Genomic DNA, 6,432 nt, shown 5'->3' with positions numbered 1-6,432 from the left:
CCATTTTCACGAACTTTATCGTGGTTATAATCACCCTGGTTGGGCCATGCCAGCGCCGAGGATTTCGACTGCTGTCCCCTCAGTGCCTGTTCCAAGAGTTTCTCAGTTTGTAACGGCCCAGCCTTCATACCTTCCGGGTCTTGCTCTAACTCTTCAGTTTCCTAATCCAGGAACACCAAGTTCCAGTTCCAGGCCCGTTTCTCAGGGCTTTCCAGCTTTTCCTGAATCCAGATCGGTCCCTGGAAGAAACGCTGGAGTCCAAAACAATAATCAGAGGAATGCTCTTGGAAATGAGGAGGATGATTCAGGCCTGGATTTAACTCTCAGGCTTTGATCGATTTCATGTTTTATTTATCTCAACAATTTATGTTCGATTGTAACTTTGGCAATTATTGCTCTTCGTTTCCATTGCCATGAAAAAATTCACATGCCTTTATATTTCTTTTATCAAAATTTAGAATTTATAACCGGAGATGTGGGCTTTCAATTAACTACTTTCATTTTTTGTTCACCATGGCTTGGTTCCTAATTACACTAACAGATGTTGTTTAAAGAGCGCGTTAAATATTTTCAGACTTTTAACTCTAAATTATTGGACTAAAACGTCTGATAACGATATAACCCGATTATTTTAGATCATGAAACCAGAAGTATAGATTTAAACGGTTGCGCGACGTCGGCAGCTATACATGACAACATAGTTAACTATAATCATTACTCAAAAACAAAAACAAAAAAAAAACTAAAATATTGATAGAAGTCATTAATACAATAAAGCACTTTTCAATGTCCACAACACGTGCTTATGCAATAGTAAATTGTAATTTAGGAGAATCAAATTAATTAGTTGGAAAAGCAACCAAAAATCAGTGACAGATAAGAATGAAATTGCATGACACTTACGAGGTTATTGGATTTAGTCTTAATGTATCGGTGCGTAATATTTATATCACTTGAAATTTGTTTCCAGATTTAGTTTGCCAAATTAAATTCAAATTCTAGAATGTACATTAATTAATAAATCTAATGCGCTTATAATATATATCGAGGAAATATTATTTATGGTTATTTCATGCATGTTTATGCATTGATTATAGGAGTTCATTTTAATTGGGACGAAAAGAATGTTGCATAAATTTATATTGGGATTTTGGAAAAAATGTACGTACCTTTATTTCATTTTAGAAAAAAAATATATAGAGTTGTTACTATAGATATCAAATTATGCCAAAGAATGGATATAATTATTTATAATTTTGAAAGAGTATCGTAAATATATGATATTATAAAACAGAAATATCGTTTGTTTTGTAATACTTCTTGCCTCACATGGTAAAAATTAAAAGATTAAATGTGTTTATAATAGATTACTCTATAGCAACTTGAGTTAATCATTTTTCGTAAAGTGATGACGAATACAAAGTAGTTGTTATATGAGCTCATTGTGCAGTCATGCAAGCGCGGGTTTGAGACATGACATGCTTTAATTTGGGAATGACTTTTATCTATTATTTTGAAAAGGCTTAAGAAAAACATACGTTTTTTAAAGGAGAAAAGGAAAAAGAAAAATTATAAAAATCAGATAGATTTCCATTTCAAACATCATCGTTGTTATTATTATTGTTATTATTATTATTATTATTTGCCACTGTATGTCAATACCAATTATATAGTAAGGAAGAAATCCTTGTTAATTACTTGATATATGACATGTACGGGATTATAGTCAACATTTATATCTATGATATGTTGACAAGAAAGTCTACACCATGTATGATATTCCAAAATATCCTGAAAATTTAAAATATATACGACATATGTTTTTTATATTATAACCTATGATGTGATTTGGTATATCAAATCTATAAAATTAACAATATACTTTTCAGTGTATATATTTAGAAACACATGGATTGGTTTATTAAAGTTTAAGATTAAATTTTTTTTTTTGTAATTTATATGACATAAAAATATGACAAGGTTTAAATTATAAAAATATTTTTTAAAATTCAAAAGTATTCCGTTTTGGTTTGTGGGGGTGAATCAAAATTTTGTTTTATAATAAAAGAAAAGCAATATATAAAGATAACATTTCCAAGAAATATAATTAAATTAATAAGAAGTGCTATTAATATTTTTATGGACTATAGGTAACATTCATCTGTTATTAATGTGTGCATCAAATTCAATATCATCAAAAATAAATAAATAATTTTTGCAAAGTACAATTTGGATTGAAATGTTAACATCTTCATCTTAGTGATCCGACTTTACGACATCAATTAAATTTCAAAATACCCTTTTCATCTATCTATAATCTATACTTGTATACTATTATATTAAGTTTGAGGACATGATAATAACTATCTAGAGAGGACACCAACTTTTTTTCCAATTTTACCCTTATATGATATTAATATTACACTTTTGTTTTTTGTTTTTTATGTTTTAATTTCAACACACACTTTTATTTTTATTTATTTTTATTTCAACAATTCAAATATCAATTTAGTCCCTGCATAATTTGTCAAATTTCACTTTAGTTCATCGATAATAATAAAAAAGATAAATTTCACTTTAGTCCATCGATAATAATAAAAAAGATTGTACACACACGAATCGCGTGTGCATAATAACTAGTATATATAAAAATTGAGACCCTTAGTGTCCAACTTTGTGATACTAATTAGTTTTTAAAATATCATATTCATTTAGATAAGTAATGTTTCTCATATAATTTACGCATAAAAAAATATATATAATTCACTTTAAAAATTCAAAAATTCACAATCACATATTTAATATAATTACATCATCCATATCTAAATAATAATTAAAAACTATAACAAAATTTTATGAATTAATTCGATCTATTAATGATAATGATTCATACACATTATAATCATTACTTTACACATGTATCACACACGCGTTATTTGCTAGTACATATAAATAAGCTAGGATCTCGAAATAGGGTTGGCTAAATTAAATCCAAATCATACCATTTTTATTTTTATATAAAAAAATTAGTTGAAAAAATATTGAACGCAGATTGCACAAACTATCTCCAACGCACTATTTGTGCATATTGAATATATTTCCATCAAGGTAAAATGATTTCTCCACCAGCTATCATTTGCTTGCATTGCATGTTTATACGTTTAAAATATATATCATACTTTTTGTTATTTTCAAATTAATTATTTTTCATATTTTTTTTATTAAAAATGATATACTATTTAAAAATTTAAAAATATAAATTATGATATGATTGAATTTTAAAAATATAAAAGTATAATTGTAATTTTAAACAAAATTTAATAAAAATAATAAAAAACTAGTTAGTATATTGGTCTCAATTTTAATTAAATAGTAAGATATGTATTCAGTCATCAATTTACCAAACCATTTGATAACCATATTTCCTTGAATCACAATTCACAACTTCATGATCAGTTAATTAAATTAGTTTACATAATTTCTATTCAAAACATGAACCACAATAATATGAATCCAAAAAATTCAATGAAAAATTAATTAAAATAAATGTAAACAAAATATCTTAAAAAAGAGAAAATAAAAATGAAATCAAGCAAGGCGCCCTGCCTGCCTATTTCAGTAACACACAAGCATTCTGCACTTGATCAGGAGTCAGCCACCGGTTATCCCATCTGCTCTTCGTAACTATCCGCGGCTTCTCCACCTCTTTCCCCTGTGAAAGGGTTATTGCTCATAAACTTATTGGAAATAATTGTAAACTAGTATATTAGAAGTTGTGATCGGTGTTGTCAACACCAGCACACAACACTGCAGCGGAAAATAATATTTAACACACACGTAAACTTTAATAAATGAACACCGGTTATTTAAATTATACACAAGTACGAATACTTGTGCGATGTCTCATGGCAAGAAAATCCACTAGAAGCATATGTAAATCGTTTTAACAAACCAATACTAGTGAGATTAACAAAACTAAATTCCTTGACACTCAAGAAAACAAAAATACATCAAAATAAACCAATACTAAAAACTAGATGCATAAAAACGAAATGTATTGCTCAAAGCCAAACACAATCACTCTTCGATCAACACTCTGCGTCAGTGTTGTTCTTCGAGTGTTGTCAACACTAGACAGCAACACGGTCACGATGTGAGTCAATCACTCAAACTCTTCACGCGAAAATCTTCAATTCCGAAATCCGGCAGCAACGTAGTTATTCTTTAGGGAAAAGCTTCGACACACTTCTCTCTCAATATTCCCTCTATATAAATATTTTCCTCTTTCCTCAATATCTTTTCATAGATACTCAAATCTTACAAACAAAGAAAATCAAGAGTTTATTAAGAATAGAACTCTATTTTAAACTAAGATATTATCTCTTAGAGATAAGTTCCTAAATTGAAATATGTGGAATAAATCCCAAGAATAAGATTTATCTAAAATAAATCTTATCATATAATCAATTTAATTTAGTCTAGAAATGCAAAATTCTAATATTTCATTTTAGATGGAATATAGATTAAATAAGAATAAAATATTCCTTTCAATCTCCTCTTTTTTTGCATTTCTGGACAAAACTTTCAAAAATGATACTAGCTAGGCATGTAGTCCGTTTAGCTCCCCCTGAGTTTTAAAGTGCATCTCCCCTGAATTAGACAAGTTAGTTCATTGGTGTTGTGGACAGTGTTGACAACACGAACTCACAACACCAGAGTCAGTTGGAGTCAGGGATAATAGAAATGCATTACTCATCATTGAACAGTAATCATAAGGGAACAAGAAATAAACAAGAAGAAACTAAACAAGTAAAACATTTAAACGAAGAGAAGCACAAGACAAAAAAAACGATGGGGACTCGGTCCACAGCAGGGTCATTGATATCAGTTGTATCACCAGTTTCTCCTTCTCCCATTTTTGGCTTATCACCCGTTTTTTGACACGCCAACCTCTAGAAGTAACCGATAGTCAGCGACATGTGGAAGAATTTCTGACGAGTTTTTTAACTCCTCAGCACCTTTTTTGTTCCACAAAATATTTCTTCTAAAAAACTTGTAATTTTTCCTGTTATGATATTTAATAGAAAAGATTCATTTACAGAATGTTGATAAAATATAAATAGAAACTTAACTTTTTTCATTTCTATGAGACAGACCCATAATCTCCATATTCGTCTTGTGGAGATGTCATCTTCAGTGAGTGATGAAACAAGAGGTGTTTCATTATCTGGATGATCCTTGATAAACTTCTGAATGTTCATGTCTAGTCTTCTTAACTTGATAAAGTGAAATGCTTCGTGTGAGCCTTTTCCGAATGGTTCTGGTGCTGCAGTAAAAAAATTAAAGCTCCATAATATCTTTTCTTGACAAATAATCATTATTTGTCTATATTTTATGAACAGTTTCATGAATCCACTTGGGTAATACTGAAATTTCTAGGGAGCTGATTGATATAATGTAAACCGAGGAAAGAGTCCCAAATTCATACAATGCCTTGACCTCTTTGGTATAAGAATTTGGTTTCATTTGTATCCTATGATACTTTCCTACTATATCAACCTAGATTGTGCCTGGGTTGATACATATCCTTGTTTTCAATTTCTCTCAATTTTGTTGATATTGATACATATTCTTGTTTTCAATTTCTCTCAATTTTGTTGATATACATGAAATAGAAAAACTATAAGCTCGTTAGAACCAACATTAGATTTTCTCTTGTCGGTTTGATGTTTAAAGCTGATATCTTCTTCTTCAATCCAAGAGGTGAATGGTTGACTTGAAGGCTCGAAATAAATATTCGAAAATTCAAATTTTTCGTTGGGCCAACTCATCTAAAGATGGTCCCGGCTCAGCACTTGTGCTAGAGGTTCTTGTATTCCCTGCTCCATGTATAAATCCATGTACTCTAGAACTCTCTTTTTTAGAAGCCAATTGTTTATCAATAGCCTGGAGGATCGACTTTTGCAATACAGATTATAACTGAGTATAAGCATGTAAACATATTATTTGATTAGTGATAGTGCTCTTATCAACTTGTTGTAGCCTAGATGCAAATCCTCCATTTAGGACAAACTTGTTGAATTCGGTTTGAATCATTTCAAAGTGTTCCTTCAAATGTCTCTGCATTTTCATGATAGAATCGACATTAGCGTTGTTCATTTCTTGTTAATAAATCATAGGAGTTTGATATGTTACTCTTTGTTCCTGATGTCTAAATTTGGTTAGATCTTCATCTCTTATTCCAAAATATTGAAACAAGTCTTGTAAATAATTAACCTTGAACATATGTTCAGATCTATAATTTGAAAAAAAATATATTCCTCAAATATTTAATTACACAATAGTAAAAATAATATTGTATATTTGAAATATTTTACCTCGGATTTGATATCATTTATGGCCCAAAATAAAATCAATGAAGTTTTTGATCAC

The sequence above is a fragment of the Primulina huaijiensis genome, chromosome 1, assembly GCF_012295235.1.
Source record: "Primulina huaijiensis isolate GDHJ02 chromosome 1, ASM1229523v2, whole genome shotgun sequence".
NCBI classification, from domain to species: Eukaryota; Viridiplantae; Streptophyta; class Magnoliopsida; order Lamiales; family Gesneriaceae; genus Primulina; species Primulina huaijiensis.
The sequence above is the reverse complement of the archived record's forward strand: the minus strand, read 5'-3'. Positions refer to the sequence as shown.